This window comes from Oxyura jamaicensis, chromosome 4 (assembly GCF_011077185.1).
Source record: "Oxyura jamaicensis isolate SHBP4307 breed ruddy duck chromosome 4, BPBGC_Ojam_1.0, whole genome shotgun sequence".
Taxonomy (NCBI): Eukaryota; Metazoa; Chordata; class Aves; order Anseriformes; family Anatidae; genus Oxyura; species Oxyura jamaicensis.
Window position 1 is genome coordinate 29682312 of NC_048896.1, and position 24499 is coordinate 29706810.

General features: G+C 38.1%; 2 long non-coding RNA genes across 3 annotated transcripts in view; one reads left to right on the top strand and one right to left on the bottom strand.

Moving 5' to 3' along the window:
- LOC118166529 overlaps positions 1–24499 on the bottom strand; it is a 70868-nt gene that overhangs the window by 17409 nt on the left and 28960 nt on the right. For both annotated transcript variants that reach the window (XR_004750554.1, XR_004750553.1), the window contains exons 3-4: positions 21320–21447; positions 19652–19795 (exon numbers count right to left, since the gene is read on the bottom strand). This is a non-coding gene — a long non-coding RNA (uncharacterized LOC118166529). The remainder of the gene's footprint in view (positions 1–19651; positions 19796–21319; positions 21448–24499) is intronic.
- LOC118166526 lies at positions 915–16120 on the top strand. Its single transcript, XR_004750549.1, has 3 exons — positions 915–1268; positions 1979–2108; positions 15268–16120. It is a non-coding gene; the product is annotated as an uncharacterized LOC118166526 (long non-coding RNA).

A 24499-nucleotide genomic window follows, 5' to 3' on the forward strand; every position in this document is an offset into this window, starting at 1 on the left:
TTCTAGTTAACTAATCAATGATGTATAAGTAAAAATATCATTTGAATAAATGAATACAGTATACACATTTACACAACTATACAAAAATAGTTTTGCTTCTAGCTTTCCTGAAAGAATTTGTAGACTGTTATGTATCAAAAAGTATCATCAACTGTAGAGAACTTCCAGAAATTAGGGCCCTTCTTTAATTGCATACTAATTTATTTCTTCCAGCTAAGAAGTGCATGAAAGATACATTAACCTTATTGACATATGGAATAATGGAAGAATTGGATTCCCTATATAGGAAAAGCTGTAAGCTTTGAATCCATATCTAAATTCAGGCAGATACATCAATGTTACCTGTTGTATAGAAAAAAAAAACCATGCATATAGTCAGTCAATAACATATTTTTCAAAAGCCACACAGGTGTAAGTTCACGTCTGATTGGAACAGATCATTCTTACATTTATTGAATAAAATGGGATAAGTACCTAATACGCCATACATACCTATATTTTAAAATAATTGAATAATGAGAATATTTAAAATTGATCATTAGAAATCCCCTTTACTTAGCATGTAGCTAATATAATTAGAGGAGACTGACGCTTTAGTTTGTATAAATGCTACTTGTGTTTTTCAGACCAAAATTTTGCAGCAAACACACCTGTCCTTTAGAAATCAAGAATATACAAAGTAACTCCCAAAGCGATCAGAAAGATTCTTCAAAAGGACCATTTTTCATAGAAGCTGCAACTGTACAGGTATGTTTTTTACTGACATAGCCATCTCATTCTAATAATTATTGTTTGTATCAGTATGGATCTGAATTTTAAAATTCTTACTGATCCATTCACTGAGCTGGGTCTCTTATACTAGCTAATCTTGTTTACAATTATGTTAATATTTTACTAGGGCTTAAAATGCAACATGCTTTACAATGTACACACTCCACTCTTGACTGCCTAAATGGCATTGTCATAATTTCCGTGCTTCAGCTTGCATGCACATTGCCTGCATCCTGTAGGCAGGTACAAGAAAAAAAAAAAAAATTGTTGAGCTCTGTCCCTGCTCCTTGCACTTTCACCACTTGTCCCTGGGAGTCTCTAGGCTGGTGTGTACTGTACCTGCCACGAGGAAGGCAGCATCTGCAAAGCCTCAGGGAAGCACAATGCATTAGATCCTTCCAGCTGTAAGTGTTTGACTTGTGCCTGAATCGTTTTATGAAACTGTGATGATTATGAAGAAACCCCAATGGAGTATACACACAAATTTCTGGCAAGCTGTAAGTGCTGGCTTCCCTTTATTTACTACAAGCTGTTTCAATGTCTTGATTTGCTTTTGATTCTTCACAACTTCTCTGTACAAATGTGCTCCTTGGTTTTCAGCCTTCTGGGAGACTGCTTTTTAGACCTAAATCCTGTGAGCAACTGAACACTTTACATTTCCCTTGACTTCAGAACATCCTCACTAACTGCTGACAGGGGCTTGACTGGTAATTTGATCATTGCTTTGGTAATGCTGGGGGCTTGCTCTCATACACGTTAAACCTTCCTCTACACAGAAAGTAGTGTATGTGTATACTGCAAGTTTTACTGCTAAGAAAATCTATGCTGTCCTACAGATACTTTTTGTTTTAATACGGATTTATTGCTATGCTGAAAGATTCATACATTGACTAGAGATATATAAAATATATATAGGGTGTAGATAGGTATCCAGCTGAGTGCAGCATTGCTTCAATAGCTGCTCTCATAATAGTGAAAGCAAGCTGTAAACGCCTCCTAGAGCAAACTCTAGCGCTACGTGCTACGTAGTAAGTAAAAGGGCTTGAATTTGCATTCCTGCATGAGCGACAGCATTGTTCCCTTACCTGCTGAAGTTACTTAACCAGTTAGACCAGGATCTGGCATCCTTCTGACTAAAGACCTGACTTCTCTGGGAGAGCAATCCCTCTCCACCTCCAGCAGAGCCAACGTTTGCACTTTTTCCTAGGTGGAGCAGTAACAGTTCATGGAGCTGCCTTTCACAAACCTCGAAGTAGCTTTCATCCTGCTGGCTTTTGTCATTTTCTCCTTGTTTACCCTGGCATCTATCTACAGTGATCCCCATGACAACAAAGAAGGTAAATGAAATAATCTAAAATAAATACAGTAGTTTACAGCTTTTACTAATATTCTAATTATAGGTTTTGCGAACAATCTTGCTGGTAGACTTGTAGTACAGAACACTTCAGCTTCACAAACACCACGCAGAGGGCAGAGAGCAATCAGTTACATTACAGTAGAAGTCACAAGCACAGAAATTGCGCTAAGGTACGAGATCGAGACCTGTTGCAGCCCCATCTCTCCACACAGCCTGAGCTGTGCCAGACGGCTCAGAGCAGCACTGAAAGTAACCTCCCAATGAATAAGTGCTTGTTCTTTGCAAGGGAGCTTGCTTTTTTTATTTATTTTTTTTTTTTCCTAGCAACAGTTCTGCTTCGTGTTCGGAGGCACTATAAAACAGTCAGGCTGGGGATGTTCTTGTAATCAAGGTAAATGTTTGTTTTTATTAGGCTGAGGCCAAGTCCTTGCTCCCTTTTGTAAGAGCAAAAAAAAATGCCAAAGCACGGAGGGTGTCTGTCTCCCATTAAAAAGGTTTTCAAATCTGGGGATGGGAGGGGGGGGAGAACAACCTAATCCCCAGCTAGATCTACAAAGGAGATTTAACATAACCTTACAGCATCAGCAGGGAATTCTCTTGTTACAAGCGCAGTGCTACCACAGTTATCGCCATGCCCCTAATCCCCTGCTGGCAGGAGCCTTACTGGGCACTGGAGCAGAGCTGGGCACAGGGAGCTCTGGCAAGCCCCAGCAACAAAGCACAGCCTCTCCTCTTCCCATGGGATCACCCCGGCCCTACCCAACTTCAGTCACTGAAGTCGGGGGAGAAAAGGAAGGGGTGATTGAAATAAGGCACCCAGCAATACAGCTGCTGTTTCTGCTGTATCTGATGGGAACTCAACCTGCATTAATTTGGTTTCTGTCTAAAAATACCTCTTGTATGGCCATTTTGCTGAGCAACACTAGTGGAGTGTTCTTAACATGTGTTGTCTCACAAAACTTCAGGCTGCTTGATCATTTGTGAAACACCAGCAATCTGCGTGAAGGCAAACAAGTGCCACTGCTTCTGCAGCCTGCATCCCAAGTAGTTTTCTTTCTTACCCTTCTGCTGCCTTGGATTTTACATAATTTCTACACAGAAGGGGAAAGTGTTGGAAAACAATGCACATTTCTGCGGGTAAAGTGTGGTTGCCATGAGAACTGACCTCATTCAGACGGCATGGACACAAACAGGTTTTCCTGAGAGAGGTCCATTGCACAGCTGTGGCAGGAACAGCAGCTCCTCACACTCCAACAAGGACTGGGGAAGGATGCGGACAAGGTGTACGCTCCCTGTGGCAACAAGCAAACTTCTGCAGGGCAAATTTGCATGGACTTGCAGATGAAAACGAGATGCTGTTTCACCTGTTTATAACTGAGATATGTCGTTCAAGGTTAGAAAGGGAAGTTAAGTGAATCATACTGATTTAAAACTTTTGTGCCTGCAAGCCCTCAGCTTCCACAGTAATTTGCTACAGGGATAGCATACGAGTATCTCTGGCAGTATTTTCTCAGTGTCAAAACCGCACAAGAACTTTCCACCTGCCCAGTTTTTACCCCCATGGCCACGCTTTTAGTTTGCAAAGAGAAAGCTAAATCTTCTGCTGAGCACTGCATTAGAGCAGAGTCCTGACGTTTGAGCTCACGGGTGCCGCAAGTCCTGCAGAGCTCGGTATGCTTGGCACAGCCAGGTCCGTCATCAGAGAGCAAATTGCAATTATTCTGCCAACACAATAACCCTTGAATTCAGGCAATGTCTTCCTGCACTAACAGCATTTTGCAGCCCTGTTGGTCTTTATCCTACAACGTTTTTTAAACTCTGCATTTAGAGAAATGAATGGCAGAGAGAGAATCTAAAACATAGCCAGCTTTCTAAGAGACAGTGGCAAGAGGAGAATGAGAACTCTTTACACTCCTTGTGCTAACACTGATGAGTGTCATATCAGAAACATTGCCTTGATTCAAAGCTAACTGAAAAACACATAGATGCTTGGGTCAGGAGCTGGTCAGCAAAGGACCTGAAGCTTGCTTACTGTTACACAGCAGTAGGACACTGGGCCAGTATCTTCTACAAACAGCCAAAAGGGGCAGTTTCCATTGACTTCCATATTGCATGTTATCTGAACAGAAAAGAAGAGCTACAGCAGGATTTTTATTTAAACTTCAGTTACTTCGGTTCAGTAACTTAGGAGGGTAGATTCGTACTTTTGTGAGAAGATGTGTCTGTTTGTTTTGTTTTCTCTTGTGGCCAGGAAGTTTGCATGGTGTGTGTTTTTCCCGCAGTATAGACCATAGCATGTATCTTCCAGCCATCAAGGTAATTAGGGAAAATGAGAAGTACAAATAGTATAATGTATTTCTCAAGGTTCCCAAACAATTTATAAGGGAAATTTTACTAAAAAAAAACAATCTGGCCTTGTTTTACAGTATTTGATCATGGTATTGTATAGTAAGTAAGTAGATCACATTACATCCTTGGCAGAGTTGGGAGTTCTGTAAGATTACGCTCATGCAGTAATCCATGTGATTGTAAACATAACATATTCCTACAAAAGTTTCACTCAGAGGGCAGTGAGGCACTGGCACAGGCTGCCCAGAGAAGCTGTGGATGCCCCATCCCTGGAGGTGTTCAAGGCCAGGCTGGATGGGGCTTGGGGCAGCCTGGTCTGGTGGGAGGTGTCCCCATGGCAGGGGGTTGGAACCGGGTGGGCTTTAAGGTCCTTCCCAACCCAAGCCACTCTGTCATTCTATGATTGCTTTGAATAAACAAGGTTTCCCTGCTCAGAAAGATAAATGACTTCTGACAGCATTAAGTGAGACCCTAGTAAGACAAATTCCCAATAACATGACAGTGGGGATACTTGAAGGACACTGAAGAAGTGCAAGAATTACATCTTCACAATGAAGAACAGATACTGCTGAAAAATGCCCAAGTGCCTCACTAGAAGTGCCATCAGGAAATCTCTATAGTCAAAACCTGTTCTCTGCCTGTTTTGTTGTCAAAAGATTTCTGTCTCTAAATCATAACCCTCAGAAGCATGAAACAATTAAGAAAATTACAGTTAAAATAAGGCATGTATCGTTATCTTTATACTATGCATAATAGCACTTCTGGAAGAGCTTCAAAGCCAAACCCTACAGAAATCCTATATGTAAGATCAAAATAATATTCATTACATGATTACAGAACCTTTTTTTGCTGACATTACTTATTGTTCTTTGTAAGGAGAGATCTACAGGCTAACATCTGGTGCAACCAGAGGTACAGGACATAGACTAGAGGCCGACAAGAATGTAAGCTCCTTGGAGATCTGTAGCAGATCTGCCATTCCGAAGGAGCTTGCAGCACGTATTTCCAGCTGCCCTTTTAGGAGAAGCTAAACCCACTGTCACAACCTATATGGAACATCAGTTTCATGCCCCAGTGCTCTCCTTTATAAGCAGTAACTGTGAGGAAGTGGCCTAGCTGCTTCTGGTTCTTTCTTTTGTGTAGCATGGAAGCCTGGACTTTAATTCCTTTAACTGACCTGTATCCCTTTCATGGACCAAACCACAGCTCCTCGAAGCAAAGCACAATGTGCTTTACAGAGTTTTGTTTTAAGAAATATAAAATATTACAGATTTATTGCAGAAATGTAAAAGGGAGCAAGGCACAGTAATAATTTATGATTCATTTGCCACCAAAGAGACGGTCATTAGAAGAGCACAGTTTCAGAGTTCATGCAATAAATCTCCCACTGGAGGGAGTTCTCTAGTCATCCTAAACCACTAGCTGTGCTATTTAGAGGAGAATCATCTTGCAAAGACCAGAAGCAACACATGGTTTCCTGGAAGCCTTGCACTCAGCAGTGTCTGTTAGCATTGAAATCTCTAGTCTGAAGATTAAAATGCCTGTCTCACCATTCATACCTCCTTATGTGACAAGCTGTTCCAAATACAGGTGTGTGCAGGGGAGTTCTACTGCCTTAGTTGACTTTTGCCTCAGGGAAACTTGATTGCATACGCACAAATTGAATTTCAATAAAGTTACCATTTTGCTCCATTTACACAACATAATCCAAATGGCAAGACAGTAAGGAAGCTACCGGCAAGAAATACTCCTTGCCCCCTAACATCTGTTTCTCCTCACCCATAAATACGGGTTATTTATTGCCAGAAAGAAAAGCAATTATACATATAAAACCAAAGAATGAAGGATGGCCTATACTAAACTTTTATTTTAAAAACTTGCTTAAATTAAAATGACTGAAATTCTTCAAGATGCCTTATTTCATACAGGCACCTCAATGCCTTCACCCTCCCCACTGGCACAGAGTCCGTAACTCTGCCACTGATACGGAAATCTGGGGAAGGTTTCTGTCCGTATGTCAGAGTGTGTTGTGGGATCCATGTAATTTAAAAGGTATTTCATAAAGCTCATGGTAAATGCCATCCTTCTGCAAAAGTACAGGAGACACACTGGCTGTGTTAAAAACGTATTTCAGTTTTTCAATGACTTGTTCCTGAGGACTCAGAATACCCTGAACTCGATGTCTAGCTATCCATACAGGAGAGATGCCGGCTGGGAAGTTAGTAAGAAAGGTGAGTTGCAAGTACAGCTCTCAACTTCAGCATCTCTCTGGACTTGGCACATCACTCATCAACCTGCTTGGGTAATGAAGCACCAAGCCTTTTTAAGCAAGCAGGTGGAAAAGTAGCAGCCCTTTTTCTGCCGTAGTTGCCAACAAATTAGGAAGTCTGGGTCAGTTTAAGGACATTCACAAACCTGAGAGGATTTGAATGGCAGGATGTCCTTTCCAGAAGAGCTTGTGAGGTTAGATAGACTGCTGGACAGGCTCTGATGCCTGCTGCCAGAAGGTCACCACTGTGTAGGCATGCAAGCTCCCCTGCGTGAAGGAGAGAACAAGCAAGAGGCAGCCTGGCTTCCTGACCAACCGAGAAAAATACCTCAGGCTGGGGAACTTTGAATCTGACCTGTGCTTTGGAGACCACTTGAGTATTTTGAATAAAATTTATCTGTCATCAGGTAAAATGTAAAAACATATGAATAAAACACATAAACACTAAAATTTAAAATACATATGATGTCCTTGCTCAGGGAAGTGAGTTACCATCTAATTTTCTCTTTGGGGATGGGAAATACTTAGGGAATAAAGCCCTTGCTGTAGACCCAGGTATCACTGACTGGCCTGTCTCAGAAGTGTCAGCTAACAGCACAATTTCAGCGCATTTCTCTGCCAGACGGATGACTCTAAGCATTTGAGAACTGCAACTTTAAAGCAGGGAAAGGATGGTCTTGAAAGAATACCTAAGGGTCAGTAAAACACTTCTTACAGCTCTTCATTAAGAGCATTTTCTGGAAGATAGCCTGAGCCTATACTTCTGTAGGAAGTTAGAGACACAGGAACACTGTATCCCCTCAACATACACTGAAGAGTGCGACAGGCAAAGCTGTTCTACAGGGCAGAGATTGAAACTGGAGTGGAGATCATCAGATCTAGATCTTGGGAACCTTTTATACAGTCAGAGGATACTACAGTATTGCTGCAGTACGCACAGCTCCTTCACATATAACTGACCGAATCGCAGTTTGCTCACATGGAGTGCAAGACTCAGGATGGGATGTATCCACAACAACCACTAAGAAAAAAGAACGACAAAACAACAACAAAGAACATGAAAATGAAACCGCATATTTTTAATACATTTTTTTATCCTTAATATTTAAGAATAGTGACCACAATGTTCATTTTTTCTGATCTGATCACTTTGAAAATTCCTCTGTAAATCTTTGTAATGATTTGAGTACTAATGTCGTGGACAGTGAAAACGGCAAATAGTAATTACACGTCAGAACTTGTTGTTCTCTGAAATGTTTAGGATACTTTTAATATTTCCAACATGTTAAATATTAGGAAATTTTAATATTTCCATGATTTCTCTAACAAGAATTTCTCTTGATTAAGAACTGCTGTTAAGCCTTGTAAAGTCATTAACCATGAGGAATACTACAAGCACACAAGCCTGCAGACAAACCCCCTTCTATTTCTCTTTCTTATAAAAATAAAGGCTCAAGCAAGCTCAGTGATCACACATTTACAAAGAACAGATTATTTCTAGAAAAATGACATCAGCTAAAACTGCCAAAGTGCACCAAAAGGAACAATAAATGTTGTGCATCAGCTACTGCTTTAGAGAACCAAGAGGATAAGGGCCAGATCCTGAGCACGGCAAATAAAAAAAAAAAAAAAAAAAAAAAGAGTAACATTGAGAGCATTGTTTTGTACTAGTAAGTAAAATCTGAATAATCTGGAGAACAAAATAACAAGGAAAAAAGAAATACTTCATCTTGTAATATGAATTGTCTTAAACAATTACTAGGAATTCCTAACTAATTCTTAAGCAGGAAAACTCTGCATAATGTGATAAAGTTTTCCATGCATTTCCATGGAAACACCACAGTTTCATCAATCCTTACCTATATGTTACCTACAAAACCTACAAAGTACAATTTCAGGAATAAAAAGACTTGGCTATATACTTGTTCTTCCCAGGGAAAATCAAAGTGCTTAACAACACTGTTAGATCTGCAGAAGGAAACCTGGGGAATTAATGTTTAACCTTTCCTCAGTCACAAAGAAACCCTCTTCTCCATCTTGGGAACAACACTTGGTGACCTACATTCATTTGAAAGTTTGGTATCTATTTCCTTCCAGCAGCAGCAGCCACAATTCATACACTTAATGTATTCTGATTTAGAGGTCAGTATTCTCAAAGTCTAAACCAGCAGAATAGTTAGTTTTAGGGAGCTTCTCTTTTTTTTTTGCTTTGTCCATGGGATGGAATAATTAATTGTCAAAGACTGCTCCTTTCACAATAATCAGTAATAAAAGTATATGTGATTCATTCTCAGAAGGACAACTTTTAATTCTAAAGCAAAATTAGAAAATGTTTATTTAAAACTGATTATTACATCTAATTGAAGATTAACTTTAAGAGGGCATTCTCTAAATTTAAGTACCCCAGGCATTCAACTGTTTGAAGATAATGAAAGGTGGGAGACTATATAATGATTACGCTCCTAATTTCATGATTTAAAACAAAGCATGTTAAAGTGGTAGGGAATTAGTCTTGCTAATGTGGATGATTTCTGATTATAATGTTCTTCTCTATACTAGAAATATGTGCACATACATATATTTATCTCAAGACTTATGGTGGTTTGGGGGAGCAGCATAGCTTGGAGCAGAACTTGCAGATGAACTGCTAAAAACAGACTGTCACTGCATAAGGGAAACGGGGCATTCTACACTCTGTTCAAAGGAAAACTGTATAGGACCACCCATGCTGCAGCTATTTAGTAACAGAAGAGCCTATGCGGGATTGAACTACAGTAAATGGTGAAATACGGCAACACAGCAATAGAGCAATACAGATGTGGCCTTAGAGCTGAAAATGTGAAGGTTATTGCTGAATAATTAAGTAAAAGAATGCATTTAATCTGAAGTAATTGTAGAGGTTCTTCTGGTTGAATTTAATTTATCTGCAATTGGACTCGCTAGGAGCATCCAAGTCTTTAAAGGTACAGAGGCCAGAAGGGGAAGAGATGGATGAAGATGACAAAAAAAAAAAAAAAAAAAAAAAAAAAAAGGCTAGGAAAGTTCTGGGATCAAAGCTGAGGAAGGATTTGGTTCCCCTAACTTTTAGGCTCCTGACCCCAGAGATGAACGCGTTGGTTGCTGTGAGTAGGCCTGGGCATGCCAAACAAAGAAGTTCCTAAACATCTGAGGACTTCCTAAACCTCATGAGAGAGGATGCCTTGGGGAAGGCTCACTCTGTGCCTATTTCTTTAACTCCTCTAAGTATTTGCTAATGGTCACTGTCAGAGAGGATACTAAGAGAGAAGTACGTTTTGGGCAGATGCAGCATGTACCGTGCTCTGTATGCTTAGCAGTCTGTCTACATCTGGCCAAATGCGGTGCTGTGCACAGCGTTGGGTCCCAAGTCCCACCATGTGCTGGACCCACCAGGGCTGCCCTGAGGCAGGACCTGCCTTCCTAATGCAGGGCTCCGTGACTGCACAGCCGCACAGTTGACAGAGGAAGGTAAACAACCTGACCTTTCTTTTCAGAAGATTCACCCCTTTTTTTAACACACAACAGCAAGTAGTGGTGTTTGTTTTTGCTACTTCTCCTTTTAAATAAAAGCTGGGGAGAGCTTGTTTGGAAAGCGGGAGATTTCAGTTCCTCGGCTCCTCCAGTCACCATGCTGTGAAAATGTGCCCTGCTGCTCCAGCTGAAGTCATCCACTGCTCTACTCCAGGGCAGGCTTTCTGGAGCTAGAGATGGCTCTGTAGCCTGTTTCCCATCCCCAACAGCAAGCCAGATCCACACTGGACTGTCAGATTTCTTCATTCTAATATTATTGAGTGGAGAACAATTCCAACAGGCTTTAAACAGGAACAACACAGACCTTCGTCCTTGTGCACTGTCCTCTGGGCAAGTGCACAAACCACAGCAGAAGCCTATCCAATTTTAATGATTTTCTTACATTTTTAAGAGGATAGATTTTTTCTTTCCGCTTAGATCATGATGTGGCGGTTAGCACTTTCTTTGGTGTATTTAGGCTCCCGTGGGGAAGGCACTGAAAAGTTTTCCACTTCCTACATGAATGGTCTTACCCGCGAGGTGATTATAATGTAAGTAGCGGCTGTGCTCCTGTTCCACTACAGGAGTTATGCCAAAGAGCTCAGAGGTAAGGCAGAAAGCATTGAAGGAGGCACGCTCCCAGGGAGAAAGTTCCTAGGGAAGCAATGCAGAGAACCAGATCAGGTGCTTGGGTGATTGCTCCACGCGGCTGGCAGGAGGAAAGCCTCATAGCAGCAAGTGCTGTTCTTTCCTACCTCCAGTTCACTCAGCATAAACATCATTCAAAGGCGTCACCTGCCATGACAAAAGTGTCACTCTGTCAAGTCCAGGCGGAATTCAGGATTTCAACTCCGAATTGGCACTGTAATGGGAGCGCAGAATGCCTTGTGCTGATCAGAATGAAATGTCTGCGTTCAAAAAAAGTTGTATCAAAATTAAACACAAAATCCAAGGGGTAAGGTCATTAGTGGCAAGACGGTTTTCTTTTTTTTTTCTTTTTCTTTTTTTTTTTTTTTCCTGAGAAAAATTCTGGAGAAACCTAATAGGCCTACAGCAAGTCTTTCCCCCCTACACACACAAAAACATTACCAGGGTGCTTTCATGTTGCTCCTTGCCTCCCCACACATAGACTTTAAAGTTTACCAACTCCCTTTTGTGGCAGAACTCAGGGAAAATAAGCCACCTTTGAAAAGCACTACATGGGAGGACAGAAAGGAAAGAAAAAACAGCCTTATGTTTTCAAACTAATGATGTGCGAGTTAGAATGGAACATTAAGACTTTCCCAGGAATCCCTAAAGAACTGTTATATATTATTTTAGGACTAAACTCAATCCATATTGGAGTCACAGAATTGCTTTTGAATTGTTGGGTAATAGTTGTGGATTGGATGACTTTCTTCTTAAACTCAGATGTAAACAACAGTTTTCATCTCTTTGGGAGGTATATTTTGCTGTTAAATATATAGCAGAGTAAGTGCAAGAGAGGTTAAGGAGTCCTTCCCAGATTAAAAACCCAACATTTTGCATTGCAAGTAGGCAATAAATAAGATTACTCCATCACACCCTGTCCTCTGTCTACCACTTCTACTTTTTCCTCTGAATTTTAGCAACATGATATCTTGCACCCCATCTGTGTGAGTGGTGGTTAGAAAGGTGTTTTTTTTTAAGGACTGTGTTTGGCAAGTAGAGTAGAGGCTTCCTGGTTTTCTATGAGTAGGATAATTCATACCTGAAAGAATATGGGAAGAAAGTAACTCTCGAATCTCAGGAATCTCTTCTGGCTTTGTGTCCTCTGCAAAATCACCTGCATGAGCACACGCTGAGACTCATTTCAACATGTTTTTGTAGCTAGGAACACTTGAAATGTGAGTGTCCAAATTAGTTGATGTTTCTGCTCGGCTCTGATGACCTTTTCTGTTCCCGTGGGTTCTTGTTCAACCTCTGCCTCCACAGAATGCAGGCAACTCTCACCATGCTGGTACTTAACACTATCTGTGGAGCATAGACAGCTGTAGAAGCATTGATAAGTGACCTTAAGCAGGCTTTTGCATGACCTGCATGGAATCTTGGAGACAAACCTCAAAATAAAATCAGATTTCTTTTAATTTCCTATATTCTTCACTACATAGCTTTGAATCCCATATATATTTTGTGGCTGGTGCAGCGTGAAGGAAAGGTGGCGTAGATTTTTGTGAAAAATGCCATACATCTGTGCTCAAACTGCTGTATAACGGGATAGATAGGTTTTTGGTAGCGTTGATCCTCTATGTATGAACTTACACTTGAATATCTTAAACACAGGGGTTTTGAAAGCTTCTTTCACTGAGATACAAGCTAACAGCACTTCCCTTTCACTGGGGGCAGGTTAAGAACACTCATACAAGAAAGTACAATGCATTATGTGTAACTTGTCTTGCTAACAGGAATTGGCAATGTTTGATATGGGCCACAGCCTAAAATAGCCAAATAAGAATCATGCACCCAAAGAAAGAGCAATTTGAAAAAGGTGTGTTGCTAAGAGCACAGACCTGAGACCAGTAACTGTTCAAATACAGGAGAAGAGAAGACAGGTTAAAAAAATATTTTAAATATTGGATAACTGTATTTTGGAAGGTTGCAAAAACAAAAGTACATATTTCAAAGGTAAGAGCACATACTCCTAAGGACTTCAGGACCAGTCAATTATGGAGAAAGTATGGAGGAGTAGATGGAGAGGGAATAAAAATAAAAAATAAAAATCAAACTAGACTTCACAATGTCTAAAGGCACCAGCATTCTTCTCAGGAAATGTAATATTTTTCCTAGCTGAAAATTTATGCAACAGGTCAAATATGTGTTGGCCTCATTTTCTTTGATGGCAGATTTTATAGATCAGATATCAGAGACTTAGCGTGGACAGCTCATGCAATGACTCTAAACCAATGGTGGCCCAAGAGAAAAGAACTGGAAATGGAGTAACTCCCTAGTGATGAATTTCAGGGGTTTTCTGTTTTATATAGCTAATAAAGGTCAAACATCTGAAAGGGTGGACTAGGCTACATATGAAACTGTAACGAGAAGGAAATTAGCTGAGTTTCTCAGAGGAAAATAAAAGTGGAAGCAGAAGTAAATTAATGCTGGAGATTGAAGAAGTGAGAGCTTTGCATAAAAATGGTTTATAAGTTTATTTAAACACCTCTCACTTCTTTCTGTTATTAAAGAAAATGATGAAGGCACACAGCAGGTTGAAATGAAGATAGAGAATTATGAAAATAAGGCCAGAGAGCTCCTCACCTACAGATAGAAAGTGGGAAAATGTCTATTTGCAGATGATAATAATAATAATAATAATAATAAAAAGTGTGATGAGGCTAAGGACCAGAGGTGCTGTTGCAGGATCTACCAGTTTTTATCTCAGTTTCTGCAGACAAAACTGCAGAATTATAGATTAATGATTTTAGCATGCCTTGGCTAAATATGAACCAGTTAGGTCCTGACTTTACATAAACAAAAGGAAAAGAAGAGGCTGTAGAAGTAATGAAATTAATGCTGACATAAAACAGCCCAGAATTAAATAGGAAGCTTATATGATAGAGTGCACCAGATTTTTTGAGAGAATAGAAAGATTTTCCTAATAATAACAAAAGTAGATAAAATAGTAATACCAAAAGCATTTTGAAACATTGGCTATTTTAAATTTCTTTTTACATACTATATTTCCTAGGACTATAACAAAAATAATTGAAACACTGCTCACATAATAAACCTGAACAATCAGAATAATACCATGCTTACATTCACAGGTCATATAGATAGCTATGTTAACAGATGCCTTAGTTTTAGTCTGAATGCCAAGTGCATTTATCAGTTAGTGAAGTGGTCTTTTTAACAAGTACATGGAAGTGAGAAGTAGGACACTCAGATTATGTGTCATTTCTTCTCATTTACAATAAGGGAAATATTTTAAAAGAAACATAAATGCCGATATGTTTTTGAGAAATCAGTATCAGACAACTCTGGCAGGAATATCCCACACTGGTGGTATTTTGAAGGAACACAAATCAAATTCATTAACAAAAATGGAATACAGACCTTTTTATCAATAAGAAAAAGCATGACATCTTTAACCTGGAAATAACTGAGCCATTTAATGCTATAGATACCATTTTAAGCATCTGAAAAAAATAAATACACTTGCACATATTTAATGTTGGCACTACTTCTAGGAGGGCATGTCTGCTATTAGCGGCAAAATAGAGTTATAAGAATTTTCTTCAAAATTTTAGGGTCTACAGGTATAAATAGATTCAATAGATTTAAAACCAGTAATAGGAGAGGTGTTACAACAGTTATAATACTTTAAGTTATAGCTGAAAATCTAACAAAATGACATCTTTCATAGCAATTAAAGTTTATTCCTTCTTTTATTATGACATGAGGTTTTATTTATGCTTTGGAACTAGCCAAATAAATTCCAGGTTCTGAAATTTTTTGGAATATTTTAATTCAGTTAGGGAAAACAGGTAATTCTATGCCCATATAAATATATTTACTGCTAAAAATAAAGGTGTTATTTGACATTGGTCAGAAAGCATTAATTCATTTTTTAAGACACCAAGCAATCATGACATAACTTACAGTCACAAACCTCATGAAATAAAGGGAGGAACATTCTTTACTTGTCCCATGTCTTTTCCACTGCCTGTAGAGTTAATGTTCTGCTTCTGGCACACGGTTAATTCTAATAAAGAAACGGGAACTTGGGAAGCACACAGATGGCCACATACTATAAATTATGTGGTTGTCTTATGTGGGTGGTATTTAAAACATTGCTTCTTCACTCCCTCATATCAAGCCTGAAATCTGAAGGAACTTGGTGCTTCATAAGGCTTTTACATTTTCTATTTTTAATGTATGTGTGCAAGTCTTGTCAAGTAGGAAAACTTTTAGGTAACAATCTAACAATCTCTAAATCTAAAATGCTTTTCATTAATGATGATCCTGTTCTCTCCAGAGGAATGCTCCACACAGGAAGGATACAAGAAAAGGATCAAATCCAACAAGAAAAAGACACGTGCAAATATGACTGAAGTGATTTAGAAAAAGAACTGTTACCCAAGTCCACTGTTGGACATACCGCTGAAAGAGGTAGCTTTGGAAGCTGGTCACCTGAAGACAGTGAGAAAAAGGATGTGAGAAAGGAAGGACCTGATCACCCATCAGATGGAATCCAGACGTGACAATTTGAGTTAATGAACCATGACCCATGAAGCTGTTTCAGCACCTTTTTACAACCCCACTTCATGGCCTTAATAAAACTTCCAGGGCTTTTTTTTTTTTACAAAGCACATCTGCTCGAAATACTAAAGGGAGAGAAAGTAGATTCAGAAGTTATGTTTGGTTTCTTCCCTGCTTTTCAGTCATGTACAAAGTATATTTAAGATCAGCGTGTTTACTCTTCTATCTGTTAAGTCAACTGAACATCAGAAGATACTATTTCTACGAGACTGTATAGTATTATTATAGTAGTTATTTAATTTACATTCACATTAATAAGCTGCTAAAGCTGACTCAAAAGTACCAGGCAAATATTTTTAAGTTAACCACTATAATGGCATCTATGTTCATATACTGTTTTTGACCCCAGATATTTAGAAAGCTAACAGGGTGTCTTAAGAAAATTAGGTTGATTGATCTGCTGCTTTTGAAAGGTGCCTTGATACTAAGTCCTCCATTTCTTCACAGAGACAAAACATTTCTACAGTTTTAGGATCCCACCCATTTCCTGTAGGTCTCAAGCACGAGTATTACACCAGCACTGATGCTTCTGTGCAGAAGTAAAAAGAAGCAAGGAGAAGGACAAAGTAGTTCATACACTGATTGTTAAAAGACTCCCTTTTGCATATGAGGAGCTCTGGTTGGGCTGTAAGTTTTAACATACACAGGGAAGGAGAACTTGCTTAGTTCCCCACCACAGTGACAAGAGTAAAAATATCAAGAAATTGACCCTGTTGTACTGCAAATCTTAAGATGGTAGTTGTAAAGCAGCCTAATTATGATGCATCTTTTTCAGACTGTCAGTGTTTTTCAGGGTAGTAAAGAGAATGCCTTATTCTGTCAGATAGCTAACATTAACCCCAAAATCCTGTTTGATCCCATATCACACCATTTTTTTTCCTAGAAAAGGGGATAAGTTCCTTTCAGAGCCTCTTGACGGTTTCCTCAAATCAGCAGAATCCATGCGCTTGGTCTTTTGCTATGGAATGGAGGATTGAAATAGGGCCAAACGAGTCTAGTTTTTTTCCATACCAGGCATTCCTTTCCCTGGCTTCCTCCTAAGATGTTTTAGCAATTACCCAAGTCCACCAGTATGCAACATTCTCCCAACCTATGGCAGAGAGCTCCAAATCCCAATGGCATGTTTTGCTCCCTACCTTCTCCAATGACACTGCCACACTTCATCCCTAGCTACTTTCCTGATGTCTGCTGCCTCCCCTACTTGTCCTCTCCACCAACAGGGATCATGAAACAGTGGAAGTGACAGAAAGGTAAAATCTCAAGAAGTGCAATTTATTTAATCTTTCAAAATTAAAATCACTCTCTCCTTCTAGACCAAATGTATAGGTGAAACTGTTACACTTCTCCTCCCTCCCCCCAATTTGATATTAACCAGTAATGTAAAAAATTAATCAGGCTGCATATTAATCCATGACCAAATCAATACTAGATCCATTTGCTGGAAGGATAACGTAATGTTTTGTCACAACTTCAGTTGTCATCCTGAGGTTTGATAAGTATTCAGCTTGTGCTAACACTAAAATGGTTTTCCCCCAAAAATCATTTCACTATGAAAACCAATACCTGAATTACAACAGCCTTTTGGTAAGGGTAGTCAATTCCAGGAAGACTTTTCCAGTGGACGTGGTCAGAAATACGCAAAGGCAAGATACTTGGTGCAGAGCAGGAAGCTCACAAGAGCTTGAAGGCAGTGTCTCATGGCAAGCTGCATCCCAGTTCCCTCTTCTCACTGTGTTAGAAAGTGATCAGTTACATCTGGAGAAGACAAAGGCACCTCAGCCACTGGCACCCCTTCCACTCTGAACGTGAAGAAAACCATCATTCAGAAGTTAGAGTCCAGTTTGGTCTTCCACAGGGAAATGTCTGTGGTATGTGCAGGACCTCACTGGGAGTCACTGCCTCTCATGGGAAGTGGCTTGTAGATCTTTCTTCTTACTCAGGTTGTACTCACACATTCCACTTTTTTATTAGTAGTACTGCACACTCTTTACTGATACTCAGGCTTGCTCAAGCTGAATTACAAGAAATTGCTATTACTGTCACCAGTTACCTTCTTATAGTGAAATCACATTCAGGAAAAAAAAAAAAAAAAAAAAAAAAAAAAAGGAATGTTGCTTTCTTCTGTTCTCCTAGTATGGGCATGTGGATAAATTAAATGATACTTATGTCTTTCTGTAAGGAGATTCAAAATTTTTCGCCAAAATAAAAGATGATCAGAAGGAAAGAGAAGGAAAAAGCAAAAAAAAAAAAAAAAAAAAGAAATAAAATGTTGCATGGTATTTTAAATGGCCAGGGGACTAGAAACTGTCTCCTCCAGTACACACATTATTGCTATGACAAGTCTAGCTTTATCTTTTTTTTTATTTTCTTTTCTTTCTTCCACTTTATTAACGTCCCAAGGGCTCAGTAAATGTTACTGGTATTGAAAACAGAGTCAAACAGGTGAAATAAAATAAAAGGGGAAAATATTTTTTAAAATAGCAGAATATAGAGTGTTTGCTGAAAATATATTCTGCCTTACTTACACATTGAACTATTTTTTAACTATGTGTTCAGAGAAATTGTATAACATATAATATAGTAAATAAAGCACCCACAAACCAGGTGAGTGACATTATAAAGGTCTACTATTTTAATAACTTACTACAATAAAGAAAGAACATATATGAAATAATCACCTTATTCTTCGTGTGTCTTTTTAAGAGAAAACATTCTGTTAGACATTTGTGATTTCATGAGTTGTGTACAAGACATTCTGAAATGAATGAACCTGATGCGGATCCAGATTTTGGCATTTTTATTTGAAAGTAACAGCAAATGGAGTTTCCTTAGTCTTTAATTAATTTAATTGTTTATTCAAAACTTTGGTTTGAAGCTATTTAACCTGCAAAGCACTTATTTTGATTGAAAAGAAACTGGTGTTCCTCATCCAGTTTTCTCATCCAAAACAACTCGTGTTTAGTGATATATATCTAGGGAAAAAATATTCAGCATTGACACAAACATAAAAGAGCACTTAAGAACTCAGAATTGTGTCTTAGAAGATCCAAGTCAAACACACGCTTTCAGTTCTTGTTGTGAATTACAGTCCAAGTTTTTACATACATTCTAAACTACAATGAGTTTTCCAGTCCTTTGACTAATACAAGATATATGGGACCAACCCCCCAGAAAAAAAAAAAAAAAAAAAAAAAAAAAAAAAAAAAGTGTATTAAAAATGTCATACTTAGTAATTAAATTATGGAATTAAAAAAAAAAATCCTTATGCATATTTGCAGCAAGTGAGAAATTCCTGTTTTCATTTTCAATTCCTGTGTTGTACCTTACATGCTAAGTGAAGAACAGCTTTATCAAGATTTATAATCTCATTTTCAAAAGGGAGAGTGCACCAGGATTGGATATTATCTAGCTGTGGTATAGAGAGTAAAATGTTGCCCTGAAATCCCTCCTCCCCCCTAAAAAGAGGTAGAAGTGTGATAAACTACTCTGTTCTTCATATTCCTGAAGCTGCTACAGCAAGCAGAAGCTGCTATTACGTAAAGATTAATTTTGATTTTGCCTTGTAGGCTCTTTTAACACAAAAACTAACCATAAATAACAGCAAAGAAATTTCCACACAAAGAGATCCTCTGAACTGATCATCATATACTTCAGATCTTTCTTAATTAAGAATTTGACTGCAAACATGTTTAAACTGAACTCTGGAGAAGCTACTATGAAGTAAGAATATCCACATGGGAGTTGTATTACTTTGAAAATGTTTCATAGCAAATCAGTTTAACCTTCCTGTATGGGCAAAGACCGAGTCGTTCAAAGAAATGTTGGCAGATACTGAGGTACAGAGGTAAAATCACTTTTACGTTATTGCCCAATTACAACAAAATGAATTTTAATGATCTGCAGTTGTAAAAACCACTGGAGCATTAAAGGTGTCATACAATCATCACCTAACTACTCACCTAGCCAGTAAGAGACAGGAAGCACCCATGCACACACAGTAACGAGGAAGGCCTTTTACTAATGACATGTAGTTATACCAGATTAAAATTCTGTGCACTGTTCCAGTATTATCCACAATTCAGAGTTATTGTTCTACTCACATTTTAGGATGTTCTGTAAGAGGACAACATGGCATCTTTCACCTTGAATGGCTGTAAGTCTCCTGCATGTAATTTCTGTTCTTCCTGAGTATTCTCCTTCCCTGCCAGTCCTGGTACCATTGCTTCTATGGTAAAGTTTTTCAGCTGTAGAGAACACAAGTAATAATCCTGGCATTAGATTAATCTTTCCTATAATGTAAATGTAAATTTTGAGACTTAGGGGCTATTGCTTCTCAGTTCTACCCAAAGAGCATCCTATTTTTGCACGGATTGGTATTTGTAGTTCCTGCTGACTGTTGTTCTCCTTACAAAGCTTTAGTAGGTTAAGAGTAAGAAGAAGTGCACCATTAGTTGAGAAAGTTAATTTTAAAAAGTGATGGAAAGTACCTTACCCAAATTTTGAATCTATGCTATGAACTTGAATGAGATAATAAAAAATAAGAAGAAAAAAAAAAAAAAGTGTAAACAATTATTTTACGTAAAACTGCATAAAGAACTAATCATACTGGATTACCATTGCAGCAGTACAGGATTGTATATAGGAAACTAGAGGTTGAAATCCATGTGAGATTATTATTTATTCTTACATGTGAATAGACTTCTATAGACTTCTGCTTCCTTTGGAATGGATATATTTATATTTATCTTGCAACATATTCAGGTTTTGATTCTTAGTAGTGAGTTATTCAGTAATATCTCTGATTCTCAACAGCAATATGCAAATTTATACTAGCTGGTGATCCAGCCATCAGCTTCTAGACAAATTGAATACCTTTAATTTATTGTTCTTCGAAATATTACATCACACACACACACATACATACATATATTTCAAATTATTTTACTGGAGGAGAGCAGCTCTTATCCGTCATAATAAGAGAAGCTGTAGCATGACTGCCTCACAGTACAGATATTATTTGTTTTCTAATACTCCTGTAGACCTTTACAACAATGAAATAGCCAACCTCATTCAAAGCTTACAAAATGTAAAATACTAACATTGACAGTAAAATAAGATTTTATTTTTTTTAAAAAAAAAATGCTATTAATAAAGGAAGAATGGACGCAGGAGCTGTCAGACATATCCATTTCCTAGAAAAACATATTTAAAGGCATTACAGAGTATTTCCACGCGAGCAAACTCTTACAATCTAAGCTACAGCATCAATAACAGTACTATAACTCTCCTACACTAACTTTCTGTGTGGGCACTCATATTAGAAGAGGAGTGATTTTTACTTCACAAGTTCAACTCACTTTCAAAGAAAACTAAAACTAATGGTCCTGGTCTAGGTTAAGATTTAAAGGTAATGCCTTTTCTTGCACCAGCCAGTTCTTAGTCAGCCATCTCTATTCATTTCCAAAACAGACTACTAGTAACTGTCTTCTCTTTCTTTGAAAGTGGTTCAGAAGCCTAGCATGCAAGCAGACATGGTATACGAATTGATATGTGACCAAGCCTTAAGATTCATCTTTGTATTTTATGATCAATTAGCAAACAAGAAAAACAAACAGGAAGATCCTGTTTAGAAAAGCCTCACTTTGAAGGACTGACAAAAGCTACCTTGCTGCAAGCATTGCAACCAAATGACACTTTCTATGATTGGCAGAACAGAGCAGCACACAGCATTCATAGGGGATTCCTTTGATCCCAAGAGTATCATTTACCTGTGTTACGGGTCATTTAATTATTTGTCTTCTCAGTCAATATCCTTTGATGTAACAAATTCAGGATGTCAGTGCTCTGGTATATGGAGAAGTGATTAATTCCACCCACAGCATCTTCAAGGATGACACTGCAATACAACACAGAAGAAAGAAAAGGTCACTGAACAGAAAGAGGTTGGATATAAATACTGTATCTTTCTAATTCAGCTAAGAACCAAACTCTGCATATTAGTCTGAGTTGTTACTGGGTGTGGGAGGGTTAGCTATACAATGTTCTTTGGTTTATGGCTTAAATGTAAATCTTGTACTTACTAAAATGCAATTGACAGAAGAAAGTTCATTGAACTATGTATTTTTATATTCTAAAAAAAGGTAATATTAAAAACATAAAAATTCACCTATATTTAAAATGAAAGAATTAAAGATGTATTCTCATTCATCTGCTAATAATCCTCATAAAGTACAGTGATACTGAAGCCATTCAACACCAAGTCCATGTGCACACACACACACACACAAACCTATATTGACACTGTTATTGTCTCTAACCTTACACACTGCAGTTTTTGAGGTTGCAAAAGCAGACCAATTATAAAGTAAATATCCTGTATAAATACATCATCTAAGATGCAAAACTTGCAATGGAAAATCAGTAAGTGTTAAACTGGTGATAAAACATATCTTTTTTAAAAATGAAACACTGAATTAAGAGAAGAAGTTTCCAAGGAACACCATGGATTCCCCATTTTTGAAGTATCAAAATCAGGAGTGAAAGTCTACTAAAACGTATGTTGTAGTTACTTAAAAATGTCCATCTTACAAGTCTCACCTACTTTCCACAGCACTGTTGTGGAGAACATTTAAGGTATGTAAAGTCTTTCACAAGGGCAAAACTAGTTATTAACAACGTTCTTAAAACATGTCAGTATCAGATTTTGTTAGCTGTTTCAAATAATCCCTTAACAGATTTTTTTTTGAAACCTCAAGCAATATTAGGATTTGATAGAAACATTAACTTCTGTACCATGACCTTTCCAGTTCCACTTCCACAAAAGCAATCCACATTTCAACAAAACTGTGCTTTACATTCTGTTACAATATGCCTGCCCATTCCAGGATAACACACACACTACCATGCAACCATGATAATGGAGAAGAAAAATTCACTCCTGCTAGGTTTTGCTTATCACTTTCTATAATGTACCTAGACCCTTTGCTATTTTCTAAATTTATCTGAGGGTCACTCTTGAGGTGCCCTGGACTAAAAAGGAAAATGTCCACCTGAAATACAGAGAACCAGGCTGAGAGGATAAAGACTAAGTTCTAACTCAAAAGACTAACTCAAGACGTAGGTTACACCTATGTTAGCAAGTACTGCAGCCCAACTGAATTCTTGTAGAGAAAAACAGTTGGTGTTGCGAACACAGCATCTACACAACAGGAGTGTTTCCAAAGACTGGCTCTCATCAGTTCCTGTGTGTTGAATGCCCATTGACTTCATCATCTGTATTCATCTTCAATTCATAATCAGTCCAAAAAGAATCCACTTTACAATTTCAGATGCTGCCTCATGACATGAATAAACCACAGGAAATGGGAATGGCTGGGATGTTCACTTCAGAAGTGCAGTCCTGGTACAAAACCCAAGTTCAACAGCTGGACAGTGTGATTTCATGGATGCATAAAGTAGTGTAGTGATGCAAAAGGTTGAAGTTTAATATGCTTTTATGCTTTATTAAAATTAAGCCAAACTACTCAGCCCCAAAATTTGATGCTCTACTCTGTCTTGCATACTCTGACACTAAAGAATCAAAACTCAGATTAGGCCTGGAAGAAGTCAGGCTGAAAGACTAAAACTCGCATATTCCTTTTGGGCAAATATTGTGGATTTAGATTTTAAGATTACTCTCTGATGCAAATTTTCTATTTCTTTCAACTATCCATTATCTTCTTTGTAAGAGTTCTCTAATACAAAGTCATTTATTAGATTAAAAGGTATGATCACTTACTTCAACTGGGTGAAACATGATTTTTTTTAAAAAAAGCATGCAAAACCTGACATTTTTTTCTGGGTGGCAAGCTTTGTTGGTAAGAAATTGTCTTTATTTCTGTCTGTGTATGCTCATTTTTATAATGGGATGATGACTTTAGTAAAGGTCATATTGTTATAATATCGCACACAAAAAAAGTACAGAAAGTTTTGAACTTTGCGTCAAAGAAATGTCCTTATCATCTTAATAATTTCTCTTTCTTTTCGGAGATGTACCATTTAACTGTCCATTACAATGGAAAATATGTAAATAGCATAGACTTAACAATTTACACTTGCATAAAGTAATAGCTGAAATTATAATTGATAAAAATTTAGTGCTTCAACCATTGGGACTATGCCTCTGTGCTTTTTCTCAAGCAAAGGATTATTGGGAGTGAAATATTATGACTTGAAAACACTATGGATGAATAACTCAGCTGCATACTGGCTGGTGATAGGCGTCTAAAGAACTGTTCATGCTGACAGGACTACGCTGTGGAAGATTTTCATCATACCTGTCTCTAGATATGCTGGGAAACTGGGAAAATTAAGGAGTTGCAGCACACAGTTCACCTGTGATCTCTGCCAGCTGTTCATATCAGCACCAGTCAAGGCTTGATCTACAAGCTGATTTACCATGTAGTCACCTAGAATGGTTGCTTTCATATGCACCTCCCTTATCTACCTGCTCTGGTCTGATAGATGGAGGAGGTCACGGCCCAGGGAGGAGGTATTTGCAGACTTTCCCTCACCTTTTTTCATTTCATTCTTTTTTACATAATGATTCTATTTATAGACCTGTTAAGGAAGATTAGCTCAACTGAATGGCAATAATACAGATACAAATTTTATGATGTTATTGCCTCAGGTCTAAAAATAAAGAAGTTCAGTGCTAACAACACAGCACTCTGGTGTCTGATTTCAAGGACTGTGAAGGTAAGGAAAACATATTTACAAAAATGTTTTCATATTTACAAAAGGGCTCTTATATGAATAAATGTTTTTGGGTACCCAATAATTCTCTTTTTCTTTTCTTTTCTTTTCTTTTCTTTTCTTTTCTCTTCTCTTCTCTTCTCTTCTCTTCTCTTCTCTTCTCTTCTCTTCTCTTCTCTTCTCTTCTCTTCTCTTCTCTTCTCTTCTCTTCTCTT